General features: G+C 47.7%; 1 protein-coding gene across 6 annotated transcripts in view; it reads right to left on the bottom strand.

The window, feature by feature from the left end:
• Positions 1 to 24,601, bottom strand: part of znf536 (zinc finger protein 536) — a 191,108-nt gene that overhangs the window by 150,319 nt on the left and 16,188 nt on the right. For 5 of the 6 annotated variants that reach the window (XM_039614233.1, XM_039614238.1, XM_039614230.1 and 2 more), the window contains one exon: positions 6,221 to 6,302. The gene's annotated coding sequence lies outside the window, so the exon portion shown is untranslated. Of the gene's footprint in view, positions 1 to 6,220; positions 6,303 to 24,137; positions 24,214 to 24,601 lie in introns of those variants that run through there. The other variant, XM_039614245.1, reaches the window with a different exon arrangement.

Genomic DNA, 24,601 nt, shown 5'->3' with positions numbered 1-24,601 from the left:
ACAAAATCAATTTTTAATCATTTCACTGATTGGGCTCATCAGCTCAGTAGGAACATTGTATCCTGCTTGTTGTGCGAAAGCAACATCTGGGCTAAAACAATTACCCTTTTGTGTTGTAGTGCGCCTCTGAAAAAGCCTCGCCGCCACTTCCCCACGCCGTGGACACTCTTTCCGTCTCTATCCGTCTCCAGGCGTCTCTCTCCTTCCTCCTTTTCTCTCGCTCTCTCTTTCACTCCCTGCCCTTGACTTGGACATGGAGGATCACATTTAAAGCTTTATAAATCAATACGCTATAATAAGCTGCTCCTGACAGAGCGAGAGAGGAAGGAGGCAAAAACAACATATTGCTTTTTTAACACCTCTCTCTGCTGCGTTTTCTCTGCTTTGTTTTCATGCCCCCTGTTATTGTCATCCATGTTTTGTATTATTACTATTTTATCTTCACGTCGTTGCTTTCAGAAAACATATTTTGGGAGGCGTCGCCTCCTCGTGTTCGCACGCTTTGCAAGTGTGAAGAAAAACGTGGAAGCGGGAGGTGTCTTCCTGTCGAAGTGAGACAGAAATCCGAGTTCAGCCTCACGTCTTGTGTCCCGGTATGTTTCACCCTTCACTGGCTAATAAAATGCTTTGTATTCCTGTCTGAGAGAGGAACAATCGATCCACATTAGTCTGAACTCCCTCTGTCTCACTTTGAAAACTCGGGAAATCAGATTTCAGAGGAGAGAGGAAAAAAAATCGGTTAATGCATTGATCACCCGGCCCGTATGCAAATCACATTCGCCTTTATTTTTTTGCTGATCAATAGTATTAATTAACGGCTTCGTTTTAACAGCAGCCCACAATCCCGTTAGACGCCGCAGATGACCTCAGAAATCATCTTTACCCCCCCTCCCTGCCGCCGCCGTCCCTCAGTAGCCATGGAAATGAGCGCCTGCGTGGCAACCACCGTAAATCTATCTGTGTGGATGTGGCAGTAACAGTGAAATACGAACACGGCCAACGCTCACTGATTCTTAAGGCGGACCTCTGGATTCAAAAGGCCAAAATCGAGAAAGAGATTTTCAAATTAAAAGCACCCCTGTCCTGTGATTCAGGTATAAATCAAGGGATGAAAAATTCATAAACATTTTTAAAAAACATGGCTTTAATTATCCTGTGTGTTTATGATTTTTCTGCTTTTCCTGTGTGTCTCACACTCCTCTGCTGCCATTCGGAGCGTGTCGCAGGGTCAAACTTTTCACCGATTGGTTGATCGACGGCGGGCTCGCCACAGAAATGGCTTCATCAGAACGGAGGCGCTTCGCTAATCTAGGCGATAATAATATAAAACTGTCAGTCAGAGTTATTCTGCCCGCATTTGCATAATGAAGCTCAAATGCATAAAGAAAAATCAAATAGGAAGAATGATGATGGTGGTGGTGGGGGGAATAAATAATTTATTGCTTTTTTATTTCTGTCCCACAAAAATAAAATGACTGCGTCTTTTTATTTTTCATATTATTTTTGGTGGATTTAAAGGAATCCTGTTTACTTACTGCGCCTGTGTCGTTGGCAGACTTTGACCTCCATAAATCGGTGACGGCACAAATTTAATGTTTGGGGTTTTTATATTTTCTGACTCAACTTTGAAATAAAATATTTTAAATGAGGGTTTTTAAATCTGTGCATGTGTACAATCTGAACTCTGAATAAACCTGAAAATCTCCAGTGTTTTGATTTTAATAATAACAAAAATAATTTTAATCTTTAACTTTGTGAACATCTAATCGCTGCTTCTTTTATTGTGAAAATAATTTGGAAATCCATAATGAATACACACTTTGTGTATGTGTGTGTGTGTGTGTGTGTTGTTGGAGGGGGCGGGGTCTGTGCTAACCAGTGGAGCTGCTGCTGCCAGCGATGTTGGTGTGTGGGATTAATAATGGACGCTTTTTGAAATTATTATTATTCCCAAAATGCTCTTTTGTGATTTGCTTTGAAGGGCGTGTGTGTGTGTGTGTGTGTGTGTGAGTGTGTGTGTGTGTTTGGGGGGGTGTTAAGTGAGTGGGGGAGAGGTGGTGGGTTGGGGGGGGGGCTTGCCTGCTCATTTGGAGAGCTTTTCCAATTATACAATTAGTGAGGAATGTAGGGCAGCAGCGGCGCGGTGTTGCTCGCCGAGCCCGGACAGCGCCTCACATACAGAAATATCGAAGAGCATGATGACGGGGAGACGTGAAGCGGCGTTTTACGTTCCTCAAGTTTTAGTCGAGCCGCCGCTGGCCTGCAGGAACTGAAAGCAAAGGTCAAAGGTGAAAATGTGTCGAAAAGTCGACTTTACAGTTTCAGCAGGAGTACGAGTGTGTGTGTGTGTGTGTGGTGTGTGAGTGTGTGTGTGTGTGTGTGTGAGTGTGTGTGTGTGTGTGTGTGTGTGTGTGTGTGTGTGTGTGTGTGTGTGTGTGTGTGTGTGTGTGAGTGTGTGTGTGTGAGTGTGTGAGTGAGTGTGTGTGTGAGTGTGTGTGTGTGAGTGTGTGTGTGAGTGTGTGTGTGTGAGTGTGTGAGTGGGTGTGTGTGTGATTGTGTGTGTGTGTGAGCGTGTGTGTGTGTGTGTGGTGTGTGAGTGTGTGAGTGTGTGTGAGTGTTTCTGCACACGTGTCAGATTTAAGGCAGCACGTAACGTAAACTTTTTTCTGTTGTCATTTATGATTTTTGACTCTTCAGGTGACTCAAACGTTTTATTTTGAAGGCTGGTGTAAACGCTGAATGACAGGAAGTGTGAGTCGAAGCCGTTTCCATGATGGGATCATTGTTCACGCCGCGTTAACATAAAAATGTTTGAATGCTTGTTTTTCGCAGATTAACCGTAAACGTCCTGATTCCAGCTGTTTTTTCAGTGAGTGAGCTGATTCTTGATTGGCTGGTCAGATCTTTGATGTCAGAGGTCATGTGGTTTTTCAGTTTTTTTCTCCTCCGCATTAGCTGCTCAGTCCTCGGCGTCTCTCTGATAAAGTCGGTTTTTGGTTAAGCCCCTCCCCCCGCGGCGTGCTGGTTTGTGACTCGGTAGCTGCTGCTGCTGAGATGAAGTGATACGATAAATGGATTTATGATGAAGCACAAATTGTTTAATAATTTGGCCTCTTTCTGATTGTCCTCTCGCCGTCGCCTGGCTGCCGTCGCCGCCGCCGTACTCGCTTTAATACGAAGCAACAACAACAGCCAAGTGCCATCTGTTGGCATGTGGATTTTCTGTAATCTCTCTTTACTGATTACAACAATGACTACACAAACCTCTTAAATAATTATCCTACAATGTAAAAAAAAGCCAAATAATTATAATCATTAACTCCCACCAAGTCTGCCACTCCTCCAGCAAATGAAGGCTGTCAGCGAGAGAGCGAGCGGCGTTTTTCTACCGCGATGCCAATCATGTCTTATTTATACCAGCAGGGAAGAGAACCGCACAGCAGCGACAATCTCAACCCAACAACGCCGGAGAGGAAACTGTGGCTAAATTGACCCGTCTCCGCCCTCCGCCCTCTCTGCTCCGTCACGCGGAGGACGGGTTAGTGCTCGTCTCGCTTTAGTGTGTGACAAAGAGACGGCAAAGAGGACGGAGGCACAACACGGCGCTTTAAAATGAGCCTCAGGTGAACCACAAACCTGTGAATCTAAACTTTAAATGGTTTCACGTCTACTAAAGAACAGGAAGTGATGCATTTTTTAAACTGGAATGGCAGTATAGCGTAGCAGAGGGTGAAAATACTGCAGCACGAGTACCTCTGACTGACTGCTGCTGTGCACGAGCGTGTTAGAGCAGCAGCTTTGGTGTGTGTGCGTCTATAAGTCATCTGTGCATGCGTGTGTGTGCGAGCTTTGTGTGAGAAATGGTGTGAGAATACGTCAGGGGTAGCATGTGTTAGCTCTGCTTCCAATATGAGGGAAATCTGTGGCACATACCTCCGATATGACACAAGCCAACACGCCGTGACTCACCGCGTGCTATATTTGATTAATCAAAAACGTGTTCCTAAACAGCACAGCGCCGCCACGCCACCAGCAGTATGTACGCTCCAGTACATACCTGCTCCTCTGATACATGAATTTCCAGCTTTCATTGATTAGCACTTTACCACCAATCAATTTTTTACAAACCGTCCTGACCCCCATCCCTCCCTCTGCTGCGCGGGATGCCCCCTCTCTCCCAGGATGAAGGTCTTTTACAAACAAAAAGAACAGAGAGACGTGAGAGAGGAGGAGTAATTATGAGCGAGGAAGAGGAGGGACGGCGGGCAGACAGGTATGGATTTAAAGATGAATGTGAGCCTCGGAGAGAGAGAGAGTCTCGTTTCTGCAATGATGATGATGATGATGACGTGCTGATTACAGACAACTGGGTAGGATGAAGCATGCCCCCCCCCACACACACACACAGTAACAGCCCATCACGGTGAGGGATGGGGTGGCCACGCTCATCCAGCTCCAGGAATAATGGCTCGCACCTGTTTACCGTGTCACCTCTGTTTGCTAATTGTCTCCTTGAGCTGCACAGAGAGGAAATGACAGCGATGTGGCTCTGTGACAGGCCGAGTGTGTGTGTGTGTGTGTGTCTGTGTGAATATGTGCTGAAAAGACTGTTGTGTTTTGGATGGCTGCCCCTCCCTGAGCCTGGTCCTGCTGGAGGTTTCTTCCTGTTAAAAGGGAGGTTTTCCTTCCCACTGTCACCAAGTTCTTCTTATAGAGCCAGGGTGTCAAACGCAAGGCCCGGGGGCCAGAATCAGCCCAGGAGAGAGCTCAACTGGCAAACTGGACAGCTTTGGAAAATGCAACAGCGGGCATAGGAAAGGAACGTTTTCTGTAATTCATTTCTTTAATTCATTAAAGCAGCATTTCTGTAATATGTAGTTAAACATGTAAAATGAGCCTGCCTGTATTACTGTAGGTCTTACAGTACAAAGAGCCGTGACTGCTGCTAAATGAATAAAACTGAACTAAACTCACAGACATGAATGTTTTTTTCAGTGAGTTCACAGTTTAAAAAAAGACACTGTCCATTAACACAAACTTTCCCTTTTAAAACTGAAACTGTGTTTCTTTTTCTTCACGTAGCTCACAGATTAAATGTGTAGTTAAACTTCTTCAGCAGAGTGTCACCGCTCCGGCCTCCGTGTGAAATCAATATTTAAAAGAATAACGTACAGCTGACATTTATGGAGTAAATGAATCATCTGTACGTAGCTCAAATTTTATGCAGGAAAAGGAGCAGACAGAAGAAGAACCCTCCTTCTGTTTAATGGATGAAGCGATATGATGTGCAGGGCAGGCGTGCATGCACACACATACGTGTATACCTCTGAATGTCACAGGTGTGGACATTCAGAAATGCGTCCTCATTCACATAATTAAAAAAGTGACCATACAAAACTGGCAGATGATGCAGAGGTGTCGGGGCGTTTCCATCGGTCACACTTTATGTTACACTCATGCAACCAGACGGCTCAGGTTTAAAAAGAGACCCAGGTTTGGGTTCAAATAAGCTTTCTCTCAACCCTGTCTCCATCTCCTCTGTTACCACAGCAACGACCAGCGGCGAACTCTGACCACAGCGCGCCCGCCAGCCGAAAACGTCCTGAAATTTCCAGGAAGCCTCACATCAGCGGCTCCACATCTGGACGCTCAGAATTCAGTCCAAGGAAAAAGTAAACAGGCCGTCTGAGTGTTTCTGATAATTGAATCAATATTTCATATCTTCGCTGCTCGTATTTATGTTGCAGCTACAGGTTGATTTTTTATTTTTCTCTGCGTGTGATGAGGAGAAGACGTTAAACGGAGCCAGATTCAGTTTAATAGCAGACAGATGCAAAGAGCAGATTTAACAGACTCAGAGTCACACGCGCAGCAGAAACACGCCCCCGACGCATCCTGCTGCCGGCTCTGCCGCCATGCATCCCGGCATATGTGCCTTTAAACTCACGCCGCGGATGCACGAAAACACACCCAAACACGGCCGCTTTGACTGCACCTTCAGTTGCCGTGAGTACATGCGTGCACACTGGCAGTGGAAGCATGGAGTCCAATGAGCACGCCATTGAGCCGCCGGCAGACGCCGCAAACGGGCGAACTCAGAGAAAGTACGGCACAGCTTTGTGGACTTTTGGGAAAGAAAGCAAAGCAGGAAAGCGCACAAATGTGACAGACACCTTTAATATCCTCCCCTTTCTCCCGCGATCAATCGGTGCGATCGTACCTGCGTGACTGCCGCCTCTCCAGCGAGCGCCGGGTGTCAGGAAGAGCGCCGACAGCTTCACAGAAGGTGGGACGACAAGAGCCTGTAAACAAAGCACACACACCAGGAAATTCACAGTCACACACATTTGAAGCTTGACAAGTTTGTAACGGTGGCGACAGCAGAGAAAGACCCCCCCCAACACACACACACACAGCTTTATTTTCCCCGGCACTTCCTGTGCAGACGTGATGTCGTTTACACGAATAATCTAACAAATATATGAACTGTAATTGCTTGTGCACATCAGTGTCGGACTTTTTTCATTTCTTCTTCTTCTGATGATGTTTTCCACAGTGACGGTTGATGAGGGGAGAGCAAAAGCCCCACGCCGCTCCACGACGCCCCACGCTGCACAAGTGCTCAGAGAGCACAGAGTAAGAAAGGCCGGCACTTCCTGTTAGAGCAGCCCGGCTGGCCGATATCGGAGCTTCTGCCAGCGTTTGCTTCCTCTGCACAGACTTCAGATCGAGGAGGAACGCCTAAAAAGTGGCGGAGCTTTGCTCTTTGTTGAAGAAGTTAATTTATCCGTTTCGACGCAGCTGACTAAACTGCTCCTGATTTACATTTCATTTTTTGTGACATTTCAAACGTTTGCTTAAATCTGTCAAAGTTTGCTTAGACGGGAATCTGCGAGATCTCCTTTTTTGTATATTTACCCTCAATCTCGGCGCTAAACGCTCCACGCCGCTCGTCGTACTCCGCCTGCCACTCACACTCGGATCAATACCGTTGTCTGCCGCGGTGGGTTTGGTTACCGCGGACGCTGTGATTGGGTAAAACGACGTCTGGCTGAGTGTGCTGTGAGTGTGGAGAAGCAGCCAGGCAGAGAGGAGCCGGCTCAGTCCTGCAGGGGGGGGGCGGGGGGGGACACAGATGTGGAGGGTCTGCAGGAGGGCCACCCAGATTTACCCACCACTACTGTTTCAATGGAGCGTCAAGAGTAAATCTCTCTCACACACACACACACACACAGCCACGACGTTGCCTTAAGTCACAATCTAAATTGGCTCCCAGGGGCATACCGACTACCTTGTTCACCAAAGGCATTGTGTATGTTTTCCGAGTGCTTAGCATATGCTGCCGTAACCTGAGATCTCTCCCTCTGTCTCCTCGAACGTGCACACACACACACACACACACACACACACACACACACAGTGTTGCTGGAAGTTGCTGTTTTCTCTTTTTTCCCATCAGGAGATTAATTAAATTCAAAATAGTTCACATCTACCTATTAAACCGTGTTCCACCAGCCGCCCACCAGACGAACATCGGCAGAGACACGTCTGGGAGGGGGGCGACGGGGTGAGGGGGTGGGTCTGATACGAGGGGAAAAAGTGGCAGAAACTCCAAGGTTTCCCCTCAGATCACAAACAATGGAGGATGGCAGGTCTGCGGTCTGGCTGCCATCACATCTGAAAGCTGACTCGTCTTCTGCAGCAGGTTTGATGGGCCTGAGTTGATATGTGTGGTGTTAAGAGTAAAGCAGGTCGGGCCTTGGTTTTATTCTGGACCATACAAATATGTGACAGACGTGTTACTGCGATATCTCCAAAACTCTCTGCTAACACACTTCAGTTTGAACATTTTTACATTTTGCTCCAAAAACATTCACAAAATGAAAATAAAAAGGCTCGCTCTAATGCAAGCCTGCAGAAATGGAGATACTCATGAGCCACAGTGAGAACACATCAAGGTTCAAACCCAGAACCGTGCTGCTAACCTCTGCACCACCGTGTCACAACACAAAAGCTCCTCATCTGACTTTGGTAAGAAGGAATATCTGACTGTGTCCCGAGTGCAGAAGGAACAGAGCATGCGTGAGCCTTCAGGACACACAGGTAACAAACCTTGGGGGTGCACAGGTACACACTGCACCCGTAGGGACAAAAAGGGCGTCCGAACACCCCCGGCTGCGCCTCCGCCTGCAGACCTGCAGACACGCCGCGCTCAGAGAGCGGTTAAAGGCAGACGCCTCGGCACGAACTGCTAACACTTGATTGAATCTGCAACATCTCTGATTTGATATAAAGCGCACTGCAGAGTAATGAAAATAGGGAACATTTTAAGACAGTCTAACCTTTCCTGTGTTTACCTTATTAAAGAGTGTGTACCTTAACTGCTAGAGCAGTACACACAGGGGGAACAACAGCGTGTGTGAAGCTGGCAGTGTTTAAGCAGGCGAGCACTAAAGTAATAGGCAAGAGCAGTGAAGTGTTGATTCTACAAAAGATGCAGGGGAAAAATTGCACCTTAGTGCGTGCACACACACACACACACACACCCTCCCCCTCCTCAATAACACCCACAGCACGGCCGGCTGCCTGGCAGCCGAAGTTAACATTTTCAGAGAAAATATTCCTTGCCTCCAATAGTCCGATGTAATTCATTTTCCATCTCTGTTCATTAATCATTGTTAAAATTAGTGATCCATTTCTTCCACTCTGCCATCTGCACTCAGCTTCCTAACAAACATGACACCTCAGCGCATAATAAAAGCTGACAGCTACGAGGAGGCCTTTCCAAATAGCTTTCTGCATATGTGCACCTCCGTGTCTCCGCGCCGCTGTCAGACAAAAGTAGGTTATTTAGACCACCGGCTGCAGATACCGGCACACGCTCTGGCTCCACGTGCACACATATGTACGTCGCGCATGCACGTGTGGGTGTCATAGAAACACGCACAGATCTGGGCTGGAACACGTTAAATCCCGATAAGATAAATTTCACCACGCAGTTTCCAGCGAGATGAGAAAAGGGGGGCAAGCAAGGCCTTTAAAAGTTTAAGTGTCCTGTTTACCCCGACAAGCTTTAACTTCAGCTGGAACACTGTTGTACTTTTCCATCTGCATTTGCTTCCAGCGGCCGTGTGTGTGTGTGTGTGTATCAGCTCAGCTACACCCTGATCGCACTCGGCTAAACTCACAGCTAATTCGGCTAAAAAGGGGAAAACAGAGGGGGGGAGAGAAAGTTAAAACAGAGAGAGTGAGGAGAAACACCCCCCTCCCCCTTTTGTGGTCAGCCAGTCCTCATAAACACCCCCTAATCCACATAAAAATACCTTCAGAGAAAGCCGTCCCTACACGACCCCCCCACCAACACCATGAATAAACTTAAAGCCTCACATGAGGTGAAAAAGTTCAGCGTAGAAAAGCAGGACCGATATCTTGGTGTCATCCCTGAAATGCATTTCCACCTTAAGAATAAATCCCTAAACAACATCTCCACCTTAAAAGTGAATCCCTAAACAACATTTTCACCTTAAAAATAAATTGCTAAAAAGCATTTCCACCTTAAAAACAAATCACTAAGCAACATTTCCACCTTAACAATAAATTGCTATACAACATTTCCACCTTAAAAATGAATCAGTATGCACATTTCCACCTTAAAATCAAATTTTAATATAAAAGTGATTTATAAAAAAAAATAATTCAGAAATCAGCCAGGCGAGCCTCTCTCTCTCTCAGCTTACTCACCCCCCAACACACACACACACACACACACACACACACGCACACGCACACACACCGTTCCCGTCACATCCACACACACACTTAGTAAACTCAAGTATCCAATGCTGCACACACACACACACACTGAGTCAGTATCCCTCCCTGGCGAGGTGTGTGTGTGAGTGTGTGTGAGTGTGTGAGTGTGTGTGTGTGTGAGTGTGTGTGTGTGAGTGTGTGTGCCCGAGGCGCAGCACATTAATCTATATAATGCCCTCAAAGAGAAGGCTTTTTCACACCGCTAACTGCCAAGGACTACGAGGGGCAGCGGCTGAGCCATGATTCAGCTGTTAGCCCAACTGGTGTCCCCGCACACACACACACACACACACACACACACACACACACACTCTTCACTGTGAGCTCACAGGAAACACTCATCAACACTAACCTCTCTCATTTTACTCTCAAACCGGCTCTGATTCACAGCGTCCGCTACGTTTTCCTTCTTCACACTCGCCTCACTGAGACGCTCTCAGCAGACACTGATCACTATTAACCTTTTATTTATTTACTGCTCTTTATATAAATAATATAAATTGGCATTATTTTTAATGATGTATTTATTTTTCATTTGAACATAAAGAAGCTGTGATTTTTCCATAAAATTTCCCGTACTGTAAAAATGAGCATAAATAATGTCGATAAGCACTGTAAGCTCTACAAACACACGCAGCATTTAGTGTGTGCGTGTCGGCACAACTGCAGCGCTGCTGAGCTGCAACCTCACCTGCACACAGCATCAGCTCTACCAGAAACAGGAGCCCAGCGACAGCTTAGCAGGTCCACATGAATAAAACCTGAACATTAGGTACAGCCGGTGATGACGCTGAATGACACCGAAGCATGAAATATTTTAGAGCACAAATTAAAGATCGCAGTGAGCCAAATTCAGCCAGACACAGAAAGAAGATATTCAATATGAAGAGCACAGAAACACTAAACAAATATGTTCAGACTCAGTTCACATATACATCAACGTGATGTTTCAGACTTTTCACAGGAAGCAGCAAAGAAAATAAAGCACAAGTGTTTTTCTGTGACCTCTCCACTCCTCATTTCATTATTGTGCAAATATTTTCATTTTCCTTCAGAGAGTTTTAATTTTATCAGCAAACAGGCTTTTATTTACAGCTTTTATTGAATAAAGGAAGCCTAATTTATGCGTCCTCCACAGTGATTAAAATATATTACAGCGCAGACGCTGGCTCCAGCGGTCAGGAGACCCCCCCCCACTTTATAAATGTTAAACTTCCTGTGAGACTTTAGCGATGTTACCTCGCAGGATTTCTGGCTCTAACCGTCCTCATATTTCAAAGCGTAACCTCCTGCCATTGTGCGAAAATGCCCAGCGTAGATTTAATATTCATTTGTTGCATGGAGGGCCACAAACAGACAGCCCGGAGCCGTGATTGGAGGAGCGGCGCTCAGAGACAGACGGCGAGCAGAAGAGCAGCTAAATCATCTTGACATTCACCAAGAAGTAGCCACACAGAAAGCTCCCGCTGCTGTTAGTGCTCCCATCGACTAATTTGGTTCTACTTAACCCCTAAACACCCCACACACACACACACACACACACACACACGTGCGCGCGCCTCACAGTGACACGTTTAATTCCAGGTTCTCGGCACATCTGAATTACAGCAGCCTGATGAGGCAGAGAGGGCCAGGCCCCTCCGGACTGATTAGCATCATTTAAGAAAGTCTTCCTTTTCCTCCCGCCTGCCTCGCTGACCCCGCTCTCCCCCCTCCCCCCCTCCACGATGGGTGGCGGCGGGCGGACGTTGATTCCCGCACAGACTCACAAGCAGCTGAGTCTCCTGCAAAGACACAACTCCGCGTAGATCCGCACATATACATCCGTACGTCAGAGGCCATATGATGCAGTTTTTTCTGCGAGTGTAAAGTAAATAAGACAGAGCCTGTTTTATTTGTGCATATTTCCCCCCCTTCTAAATTATATAAGCCTTGCACATGGCTTAAAATTTTGTAAAGCTTTTCTCAAAATCCTACTTATGGTTGCCATTCTGTGCCAAAAAGTTCATCTGGCCTGTAAATTTAAGCATGGATTACAAATATTCAAATCATGAGCTTACTGTTCAAATAAACATTTCCAACAGGGAGGGGAAAAGTTGCAAGGCATACACTTTCAGCATAATTCCTCCTCTGGCACCTCCCCTCCCCTCGCTCCTAATAAAACAACCACAAAAAAAAGGAGGAGGAGGAGGAGGAAGGAGAAAGGGGGGAAACAAGAAATGCAAAAACAAAAGACAGAGTTAAAAGTTTGGCCTCTTCATTCACCGCGCGGCTGGATAAACACTGTTGATGAAATATGTAATTAATGTAATTGTAACCACCTATGAAATTACAGTCAGCTGGGTGGGCTCGGCCGCGGCCCCGCTTCTCCCTGCCATCGGACAATAGGGCACCTTATTACAGCTTTAAAAGAGGGAGGGGGCGGGGGTGCAAGGGGGAGGCTTAAGCTGGTCAGCTGCTCGCCACATGGTAGAAATAATAGGGACTGAAGTCACAATCATTTCAGCTTTGGTTTAGCCTCGCTAATCACTGCACTTTATCTGGACAACATAAATAACCGACGGCCTCTGCTCAGTTATTCGTGTTGTAAGTGACTGAATGCAGCGTGCGGCTCATCGGGGCACGCCGACGCGGCTCGCGCCTGGGCGACTCTGTGCAGGTACGCCTGCTTATCCACGGTGCCTGCCCCGGCACCTGAACGAGCTCGACACTCAAAACCCGAAGAGCTTCATGCTCTGCACTCATTGATGCCGAGTGTCCGCCACGAGCTCATGGTCAGACAAAGGCTGAAAATTAAACGTGATCCAAATAAAAGACCGCGAGTGACTTTTCAGCTTCAAACAGGGGTTCTTTTATTCTTTAAGTCTTTTATTTTGAAAACCAAGGAAATCCAGGAAGGTCTGAACCCAGAGCCTCCTGTCTAACGGACTGGACTGCTTTCCCTCTAACTAGGCGACCCGGGGTTGAGCCGTGGTGACAACCTGCTGTCACAGCGCATCATAACATTTACACAAATTCAAACCATTTCTGTATTTGGTCGACCGTTTCCTGGAAATCGAACCTGTTACTGAATCGGCTGCTGGCTGCAGGGACAGGAGCCCTTTGTTTCTGAGGATACGTGATGGCCTCCTGCTTTCACCCCGAGCATCCACACAGTACAGATGGATGGATGGGATCGGGGCGGGCGGGGTCAGTGCCGGTATATGTGCAGGTACTGTCCCGACATTCGCCCGGGCCCCCTCACGCCGACAGCCGGTGTTATCCCAGGGATTAAAATAGCCTCTTCTCTGCTCGCCGCCCTGCCCGGCATTAAAGTCTTCCACATTTGCAAAATTGCAAACAGATGCAACTCAAGTACCTGCAAATAATCTGCCAAGACCAATTTCAAAAGGGAGATTTCAGAATATGCGGGAGTCATTAGAGGGAGTATTATTTCAGCGATGAGCGCGAGAGGGCCAGCAGTGGATCACCCAACCAGATGGGTTCTGCTGCCTTTTATTCGGGAAGAAAGAGGCCGCCGCGTTCCTCATCTCCCCCCAGCCCCCCCCCCCGGTCCGCAAACGAAGATATATAACGTGTACGAAACAATTACGGCAGAATATTGGAAGTTTCAGAAGCAACCAAAGAACGTCAAATTTCCTTTGGAGCTTCTCAAAACAATCTTTTCATCTTCCTCCCGGTGAGGACGCCGAGGGACGGGGTGGGGGGCTCGGATGTAAACGAGGATGCAGACACGCAGATCTGAGGCTTTCTTATTGTTTTGTATCGAGTGTTAAATATGAAAAAGAATTAAAAGGTAGACGCCTTAAAAGCGGCCTGCGGCGTATGTAAATGAAATATGTTTCCGAGCCGTAATTTGCAGCCGCCGCTGTTGTTATTTTCCACGCAGTCATCTGAAGTTTTCCTCAGCGCAGCTTTAAAGCGACGCACAACAAAGCGCTCACCAATTAAAGACGATTTTAACACCAAGAAGTGCGGCAAACTTCATTAGATACTCCATCCAGCTGCTGACAGAAAAGCCATTCAGAACGCATCTCGGAGCGTGCGCGATGAATAATGCATCGCGGAAAACACGCGCGACATTGACCGGCCTTATAACAAATGAAATGTTTATATCAAATGGAATCTGATTAGGTGACTGCTTATTATTTCTCATGGGGGGGTGGGGAAGCCGAGTAACAATCTAAGGCACTTAAAAAAATGATCAAAATCACCAAGCCCTTGAAACAATACACATTCAATCAAATTCTTCATAATTGTAACAGTAGGAAGCATTTTAGGCATTCCACCCACAACAAACAGGCTTTGTTCTCCTGTTATGAGAGGCAGCGAGGGGACACAATCAAGTGCGTGAGAAAGTCAGGAACGCAGGATTTTCAAGCAATTCCTCCCTCTTTCTCTCTCTCTCCATTCACCCCCCCCCCCCACTTTTTTTCAGGGTCGCCCATATTATTTGCTTCCTGTTTCATTGTAGTTGGCAAAAAGAGAATTTGGTAATTGAGTGGTACAGAACATGTGCCCTCCCTGCTCGCAGATGACAGATGGATTATAAAAACTTCAAAGGCGAGCGTTTGGAGCACCAGGGGAGAGATGCTAGGTATTTGAACTATCATTCTTTACCCAGGAGACAATGACTGCCTGACACGGCGCATACATCAAGGAACAGCACACACACACACACACACACACACACTGTGCTATATATTGAACATCCTGTTCCTGAGCAACTTTCTGAGCTAGGGAGCAGAACAAGTGGGAGAGGAGGCGGCGCTCGCTCTTATCTTTTGCATTTTTCTCCCCTTCTTTGTTGCTCTCGGTGTCTCCTTTCTCTCCCCAGGTCAGTAAAATAATCAGACTTCAGCTTTCGGCTCTGTGGGTTTAAAAACACGCCTAGATTAGCCGGCCTTGAGGAAAACTCTGAGCGCTACTGTAGCGAGGGCGAAGGGGAGAGAATGGTGGGCGGCGACGCCTGTAATCATCTTATAAGCATGATTTATGAAAAGGCCCATCTGCCTCGCCTTACTTAAGCACGGAGGCAACCTTTAATAATATAAGGACAAGGGGGGAGGGGGTGGAGCGAGCCCACTGCTGGCCCCTCCCACTCCTCTTCTTCTTCTTCAGCATCCGGCCGTTAGTTCAGATGGCAGCTAATCACCGCTGACCTCCCCACCACAGCGTTTAACCCTAGCCCCACCTCCTGACCCTGAAGGAATTAGCAGCCTCACTGTAACACACACACACATACACAGATGCCTCTGTGTCACTCCAAAGAACCAACATGAAGGGTTCAAAATCATCATGTTGGCTACCACCATCTTTTATATACAGACTTTGATCTGAATATGGCTGCCCTGACCTGCAGGGCCGGGTATTTGTCTGCTCGCTGTGACATCACCACATGCAAAGCTGCTGAATGACAGCCGGACGTATGAAGCTCTGAGTCCGAGCGCACAGCGAGCTCGGCCTGCATCCTCCTTCAGTCACCCACCGTCAGCAAAACATTTATTAACACTGCTCCATAAAGACGCGACCTTTGAACCCGCACTGACTTAAACTGAGTAAATTAAATTAAATTCGTTGGGAAAATCCAGGAAAAAGAAAAAAATTATTTGTTCAAATGGAATTGATTTTCCAAAAACGCCACTGCTTCAGACGTTCAGTCTGCTGGATTTGCAGAGCTCGACGCTGCGCGTACGGAGCAGGTCAACACGCGAGGTCAGCAATCTGCTTCAGTCTGAACACGAGAAAAAAACACATCGAAGCTCAGAGGAGACGAGCTGCCGATCACACGACGGGCGATGTCACGGAGTAAAGAAAAGGTAAAAAACCTTAGTCACTTATTAATGTTTGCAAAACAGTAAAAAACTGTGAGGAGGAAGTGACATCATCACACTCGACCAACGTCTGATCTGACTGCCATTCAGCCGACCTTTGACCTGACTCTGACCTGGAAATGGCTCCCAGGACCCTGTGTGTGAGGGGTGCACGTCATCTCACAAACACACACACACACACACACGCCCGCCCCTCCTCATGTGATCACCTTTTCAGCGTCCATCAGGATTGTCGGTCTAATCCTCGCCGGATCATCTCATCAATGCCTCGACCGTTTAACATGTAACGGATCCCCACTAACACCCTCGCTGCCCCGACTTCACCCCTCACCCTCCCACTTCACCCCCGGGGGCTTTTAACACCCCCAACACACACACACACACACACACACACACACACACACACACACACACACACACACACACAGTCCTGACTTTACTTTTACAGAAGCTGAAAAGACTTTGTGGCGTTTGTGACACGAAGACACAAAAAACATGTTAAAAAAAATTATACAAATTCAGCAGGAAAATAAATCTGACCAATCAGCACACAGCAGTCAGGCAGAAGTGCATGTCTCTTACACACACACACACACACACGTTAGCTGGTTCATTTTTATCACACTGACTTCAGACCAGTTCACATTCAGTTAGAGACGTTTGCAAAAGTCTTCCAGGCAAACCTGTGAGTGAAACTCGCCCCTCCCCATCCTTCCTCACCCCCCTCACCATCCTCATCCTCCTCGTTCTCCTCGAAGCCTCGCAGCATGTGTAAGCAGGAGCGCACGTGCTCCCTTCGCCCTCATTACGAGCTAACTACGCTGTTTGATTAAAAGCGTGTACAGAGAGGAAGAGAGAAAAAGACGGAGACAGAGAGAGGAGGAAGAGGTGGTGGGGGTGGGGGGACAGGCCGAACCTCCATAATTAAGATCACTTCACAGATTACCTCCGGCAACAAAAGCACGGCGAGCGGCCGCCCGCAGCCTCAGAAATTGGATGAAAAAGGGGTGTCGAGGAGGAGACTGACCTCTGCCGGGCTCCACATGAACGCTGGTAATGGCTGATTCAACCCCCCCCAAACAAACACACACACACCTCACCCCTCCCAACAGTACCTGACACACACACACAGGTATGTACAGCACAGCCAGCAAGCCGTGCTGAAACACCTGAGGGCTCACATCACCTGTCAGGTCTGCACCACCCAGAGCGGGGGCAACGCCTCCACCCTGACTCTTCACAGAGAGCTCCGCCCTCCAAAAGTCACAGAAAAAAGGAAGCGCGTCACGTTTTTTCTGCTTCATCATTTCAATCCCGGACAGAATTTTTGAATAAATTCAGACGTCTTCCGCTGAAAGGACGACGCTTCCTCCTCAGACCCTCCTCGCTCCGACGCCACACAGACTGTAAATCTGGAGCTACGATCACCGCCAGAAGCTGACGACACCTCAGATTTACACACAACATACCAGCATCACATCACGTCTCCTACATAACCGCTGTGAACTTCTGTAGAGTTCAGACTCATGGCCTGATTTCCAGTTTTTTACATGAAGCATAGTTTTTATTTTGTAAAGAAGTTTCCCATGATGCAGTGAGGTAACCACGTTCGCTCATATCAGTAAACATCACCCCCCCACCCCACCCACACTGACCCAAGGTCAGGCCAACTCTTGTTCACACTCCTTCCTCTTCTCCTTCCTCACTCTCAGCCTTCCTCCTCCTCTCATGGGGATGTAGCCTCAGCCTACAAGCCCTCAGGGGCCGATCACCAACCAGGAGAGGTTTGCTCTGCAGATCTGAGGTGGACTTTATTTCTCCCTCTTGTGCCAAAGCACTTCCTGTAAGCGTGGAAGCATCGAGTTGGATGAGAGGAGGGAGGAAGTGAGTGTTTAAATGATGGAGCCTCTTTAAGATGTCCTCCATGAGCTTCGGTGTGAAAGGAGAGTCTGACAAAGCTGCGCTCAGCGAGGGGAACATGCACATCCATTCTTTCACTGGCAACCACCAATGTCTACAACAGCTCATTTTAACTCATCTTGACGCTCAGTTGAACATTATTTATATTCCATGAGAGCACATCCTACGAGCAGCACTTGGCAACAGTGGGAAGGAAAAACTCCCTTTTAACAGGAAAAACCCTCCAGCAGAACCAGGCTCAAAGAGGGCCGGGACAAAAGACACGATATCTGAATCTTAACTAGCCGCCAGCCCGACCAATCACAGTTTGGTTTCAGTGGATCTCACATGGACCCGCTGACGTGCGGGCATGCAGGGTACAGTCTGGCTCTCACCCTCTGAGCCCATCAGCCACACCACGCATGCAAATGCTCTGGCATGTTTACTGCGACTGCCTGCTCGCTTCTGACAGACGAGCCTGACTCGAAGCACTTCCACTCAACTCTCCCTGTTAACGACACAACAAGAGAGGAATGCAAAAAACAGAAACAGGGCGCATAAAAATAATAACAATAAGAAAAAAGACAAAGAGAAAAAGGAAGCTGAGGAGGAGGAGGAAGAAAGGAAGCCGGGATGGGCCACTACAAAGATGAAGATTAAAACACTGATTTGAGGGAAACTGTCAGAAAATGCGGGAGACCTGTTCGGGTGCGTGTTAGCGTGGAGGCGGGAACGTCTCCCAACTTAAAAAGAGATTTTAAAGCGAGGCGCGAGTCGCCGGGGGAATCGTGCACATCACAGAGCCGACCCCAGTAATAACACTGATACGTGCTAGATAAACACTATTTAGTTCCCACCTTGAACAACACTTTTTAAAGTAGTTCATGAAAGACTGACAGCTCCCCATGAGTGCGTGCGCACACACACACACACAGAGGTAACGTTTGCTGTACCTAATTAAATAAAACAGCAGGTGGAATTGTTTGTGTGCACAGACGGAAAAAAGGGAAAAGAAAGGATCAAATATTCTGTATGAACTTCATTAAAATCACGTTTACCATTCGCAGCTGATTGGCTGCTTTGGGACTGAAACAGGAAGTGTCAGTAGGACAGGTACACCTGTGTGTCACCTCACTGCAGGAAACTTAAATGTTTCACACAAACAAAGTTCAGCTTCAAGTTTAAAGTCAAATCCTGATAGATACTGCAGTGTGTCACATTTTAAATCAATTAAAAACCAACAACAGGATGCTTTAGAAATTGGGGGTTTTTTTCAGAATAAAAGCCTAGAATAAATGGTGTTCACCTTAAAGTGGGAGTAAATAAAAAATAAATAAATTCACTGACAGTGTTCAAATATCAGCGCTTTCCTTAAAGATGTGAGCATTCATTGAGCTTTTCTGCATCACCACTGCAGCTCATAAAAATAACATTATTGTGTTAAAGAGTATAACAGTGTGCACTGAAAGGTCTGCTATCATACAAACTGTGAATGTGTGGTTGGGGGTTTATTTTGTGAGACGCTTCTGATTTCCCCAAAGCCTGGGGTGGGGTGGGGGCACCAGAGTAAAAGCTCGTGGACGTGGCCCTGCCTGGTCCTGCTTCACTGGACTGTGTGGAAACATCTCAGATTATTATTTAGAGATTTTTGGGAGAATCTCTCTGAACAAATCAAATGAATAGAAAATGAACCCCCCACCTCACCCCCTCCCTAATTGCCAGTGTGGAAACTGTTCTAATGTTTTCTATTTAAGCGAGGCTTACAGTAAAGATGTCCCATAAAATTAGAAAGAAGTTGTTTCTGACTAACCTGTCCTCAAACACAAGCAGAACTAAACAGGTAGCATTTGTATTTAGCTTCAAATTAAAAAAAGCTCAGTGGGGATCCTTCGCCTCTCGGCAGCTTTGCTCGGAGACGCGGTCGCGGCTGCGCCAAGCGTTTACAGAAGGCTGTGTGTTTAAAGCTGGAATGCTCATTTGCCTTTTGGGTTTACTTATTTACTTTTGCATAAATGGAGAACAGCGATGTGGTATTAAAGGGCTTCTCGAGGGGGGGGGTTGCGTGCTTTAAATGCAGCCTTTTCTTAAATGCTCCCTCAGTTTGCTATATTAGGAAGGTCGATGATTAATGCAGCACATATCTAATTTCTCTTGATTAATACTAATAATAATAGCAAATTAGAAAAATAATGCCAGACTCAAAATGAGCGTGCACACACACACACACACACACACACACACACACACACCCTCCCCCTCCCCCCGCTCAAAGTCATCAGATACAAAATGAGCATCGAGGCTAAAAACGAGCAGCAAATAATCACAAAACTCCCAAAAGACAAATAGAAAATGTAAAACGACTGCCTGCATCGACTGGGGCCTGGTAATCTCCAGCAGCAGCCACGGCTGAAGCACACCACTGTCACTGCAAATAAAAACTTCCAGCTCTCACGGCCTTCGATTGAGTCTTTAATTTAGCCTGATGTGACATTAAAACCCTTTGCTTGACTTCCACCGGCTGTGACGAACACACCGGCGCTCTGAGAGAGGTGTGCAGACAGGCCGGCATTTCACTGACTTTTATCAAACTGAATTTATCAGCGCGGGCTCGCAGGATCTGTGCAGCAGCGTGTTCAGGAGGAAGCCCACAGATACCGTTAAGCCCATCATCATCCCTCCTCTCTGTTCACTCCCACTGCTGCACATTTAACTCGAGCAGTCTCACGCGCTGCGCTCGGTCAAAAATCAGCCTGTCAGGACAAAATAAAGACATCTGATTGTGATTAAAGGTCATCACGTGTGTCGTTTTTCAGCCGATTCGTGACCGAAAGTAAAAAAGTTTCCACTCTGATCTTGTTATTAGGCCGGGGTGAAAAAGAGGATTTCTACATCTGTTAAAGAGGAGGAGACTGCACCGGCGTCCGGCATGGTAGCAAGACGGGAGGGATGGGAAGCAGCGAAATAAAAGATGATGATGATGGAGAGGGAAAATGATTTGGATGGAGAGATGACAGAGGCTGCTGTGGCGAGGAGCGCGATAAGGAGGTGTTTGAAGGGTCCTCTCAGATGCTGGGATTGCTCCGTTCGGCGCGATCAGAGCCTCCGAGGTACTTGAACCCTGCCCGCCTTCCCCGCACCTCTCTGTAGAGCCGCTGCCCTGCAAAGCACCTGTAAACCGCTCTGACACATGATCCACTCCCACAGACATCGAGTGGAAACACATTCACACGGAGAGCGAGGGAGAAACCGCCGCCGCCGTTTGGCTGTTTTTTGACACCAGCACTCGATTAGCTGTCCCGCTCTGGAGTGGAGGCGCTCTCAGAGAAGAAATAAGAGAGCACCTCTCTTTCATGACACACTCGTGGAAATGTGAATTTCTTTTATTTTTAATCTCAGTTTTGGGCGACAGATGTGCTGCACGCTGTCGCAAAGGCAGCAGTAGGCTTTGAACCTTTACCCATAGAAGGCCGACGGGAGGATGCAGGGAGCTCCTGACTGAGATAATGCATGAATAGAAAGTGTGTCTGAGTCTGTGCAGGAGCACTGAGCCCCCCCCAAAAAAAAGGAGAATAAAAAAACAACGGCTGCTGATTAGTCTTTGTCAAAATATTTGCAACAGAGGAATTCCAGCAGGCGAGTGTGGAATCGGCTCTCCTACAAAAGAGCCATCTTCCCTGAGTAACAAGTTGGTGCAACGAGTGTCGACAGCAGAGGAGCTGAAATCCCCCCCGGGCCACAGAATATCCCGCTATTGTAGTCTTAACCCGCGAGACCTGGCTGGGAATGTGCAGCTTTCACAGCCACTTCTCATCCGATTTGTAGCCGTGCTGCTGATGTGCGAGCGCCCGGGACGCAGACGGTCACTCGCTGCCTCTTCCTCCTGTTCATCACCTCCTGAAAACTCTTGATTTCACCACAAATATTTGGAGGGGGGAGCTGGTTTGTGTGTGTGTACCCCCCCCCCCCACACACACACACACACACAATTTTTTTCATCTTTCTTTTTGTATTTTTTGTTCCACAAGGCAAGTTTCATTAAAGATCCAATTATGCAAATCAGGTGCTGGAGAGGCAGTCGAATATGCACCATAATGGTGTACAGTAATCGTTCGACACAATATACGGCATCCGGGGCCAGATTTACGAGTGCAACAGAACTGGAACGCCTCCGTCCTTTGGTGAAAACCTCTTGATCATAATTAAAGGTGCAGGAGTCCTCACTCCCTCCTTCTCTCTCTCCCTCCATCTTGTGCTACTTTGGCGTGCTCATTAGCCGAGGTCTGGAAGTTTACAGAGGTCACATCCACGACGCACAGCAGCTAAAGAGCAGACATGACATGCGCCTCGCAGTCAGAGCCGGTGTGTGAAGTGGGTCTAACCTTCCATCTCGTGGAGGTATTTACCACCGTCTTAGCCGAGCGCGGCTGAATGCTAAGCAGGAACAATTCTCTGCTTCAGGACCTGTGATTGATGCGTGCGTGCCGGTTTGTGTTAAGCTGTTGTCTGTGGAAATGACACGGCTGAAAACACAGTGCCGTTCGACACATCAAACGGGAAAACAGCCCTGGCGTCGCGCGCTGCATTCTTAAATCCGAAATGCTAACGAACTTTGAGGGAGAAAGAAATAATACCAAAGTGGAGCCAAACTCGGTAAAGCCCTAATAACGCCGGGGGCGGGGGGTGGGGGGGCTCAGCGGGGAGCCGCGGCAAACAAAGAGGAATCTCACGGCTACCCGTTCCAGTTTTTCACCACATTCTTGCTGCTGATGGAGGACGAGGCCGCAGCAGCACCTGGGCTCTGAGCGACCTGCGAGCAGGCGGGTCTCCAAAGCTGAAGGAGAAAAACACCTCACCCCCCCACCGCCCCGACCCCCCGGCCGCCCAGACAGGCAGACGCTCCTTGCGATGGCACCCCGGCATGAGAGGACTGAGTCGAGCCTATCTGTCAGCGCCTCATCTGCCCCACACTCTTTATTCTTAGATCAAACTGACGGCCATGATTACCCCCCCTCTAACCCACCCCCGCACCGCTGCTCCTCCAGCTCTCAACCTCCCGACTCTTATCGAGCTCTCAGGGCAAACCGGGAGAAGCACACAGGAGGAGGAAAACTGCACACCGATCCTTCACTCACATTTCAGAGCAAATTTATTTCCTGCTCATTTTTCAAACTGCCGTTAATTTACAGAGAAGACGCAGAGCTCCTTTTAACCCCCCCCCCCCATGCACACACACAAATATGTACTTTACATTAAAATACATGGAATCATCACAGTTTCAAAGGTTTACTTATTTACAAATTCCATCAACACAATGAGATCCTAAAAAATGCTAAATTATGAGAAACAGGTCAGCAACACAAACGCCTTCCTACATCCTCCAATTTTTCCTACGGTGGGAAAACTCAGAATTCCTGCTCCCGATCAAAGTTTGAGTGAAAAATTAATTTCACAAAAAAAACAAGAAAAAAAAACAATTTCTGTCGCTCACATCCCAGATTTGATTGTGTGTGTGTGTGTGTGTGTGTGTGTATCAGATCAGCATCAACAACATCTTCTTCTTCTCTAGTTTGAACTCTGAAAATCAAGGTCACAGAGGCTCGACATGGCCTGTGTTTCACACTCTCACACACACACACACGCTCCTTGTTAGTCGAGTGAGGAGGACGATGTCAGTATCTCAGCCTTGCCCTGTAGGTACCACACAGGAACAGGGTGGCAGGGGTGTCTGGGGGGGGTACACATATGAATTAACGTGCGGCTGCTGACGGCACCTGGCCCCATCCCACCTGCCCACCACCGGAGCCCTCTCCCATAATTACCCGAGGCAGGCGGCTGCTGGGAGCTGCGGCTCGCTCTAGTCTGTCCGACCGCCTGCGCAGACGTCCTGAGGACTGCTGTGTTATGTAATGCGTGTGGCTTTGTGTGTTCCTGTCATGGCGCTCGGGTGTCTCTGATTTTCACTGTGTGTGTTTTTTTCTTTGCTTTCCGACAAGTCCGATTGTGTGCACATCAAATAATTTGGAGAGTGTCGGCCTGACAACAGCGGCTGCTGCCTAGTGGGTCTCCTCGGCCGCGGGACCGACTGACTGACACGCTGCTGAGAGGACGGATTGGATCCCATCCTTTGCCGTGCTCCCCCTCTCTGCCTCTCCCCCCGCGTCTGTCTCATCACTTCCTTCTCACTCGTTTGCGGCTGTGAGATGCGTATCGCCGCAGTCGGTCATGGCCCACAGCCCCCCCTCGGCAACGCTGACACGGACACAGGTGGGAAGCGACTAACGCGGGGCCGGCGACAACACATTTCGAGCTCGATCGGTCAGAAAGTTGCACCACAGGAAAATGTCAGATCTGTGTGTGTGTTTCTGCTTTAATAAATCTCACACTAAACATCTCACCCATAAACAGGAATTAATCTCTGTGATTTACCGTGAAGTGAAGATAAATAATGTTTGCATATTTCATGAGAATTCTTATTTTTAATGACAACAACACTTTGAATTAATTGGATAATTAATCAGGAAGTGGTATGTGAGGCTGAAACCTATATGATTTTTTTTTTAAAGCTAAATGAACATGAAAGAAATTACTGACAGTCCACCGAGGCCTGACACACACAGGAATTCCTCCGACAGGCCGACCTGCAGAGCGAGGCCTTTTCTCAGAGTCTTCCCAAATATTTCATGCAGAAAGAATGACAACATGTGGAGCTGCACGGCAAAACACACTCATCCGTGTTTGCGAGGGACAGAGAGGAGCTGACAAAAGGGGTTTACGCCCAGACGGTTCAGTCATAATATCCGCCCTGAGGTACCTCACACAATGACAGCATCTCAGCTCTGCTCACAATCGATCCGAGGAAGAAGCAACTTTCTGTTTCTGCGTCAACTTCAGCGAAGGTCAGAGAACAGCGACTATTTTCAGACAGAGGGGTGCACACCCCTGTCAAAACGCTCAGGGGTCAACTGCACCTCTGAGAACCCCCAACAGGTTTGCTAAAACTGATGATTTTTGATTTTTAAAGAAGAAGCTGTGCGTAACTAACGCCCCCCCCCCCA

The sequence above is a fragment of the Oreochromis aureus genome, linkage group 1 (genome assembly GCF_013358895.1).
Source record: "Oreochromis aureus strain Israel breed Guangdong linkage group 1, ZZ_aureus, whole genome shotgun sequence".
Classification (NCBI taxonomy): Eukaryota; Metazoa; Chordata; class Actinopteri; order Cichliformes; family Cichlidae; genus Oreochromis; species Oreochromis aureus.
Note: the sequence above shows the minus strand (reverse complement) of the source record. Positions and strands in the feature narration are given on the sequence as shown.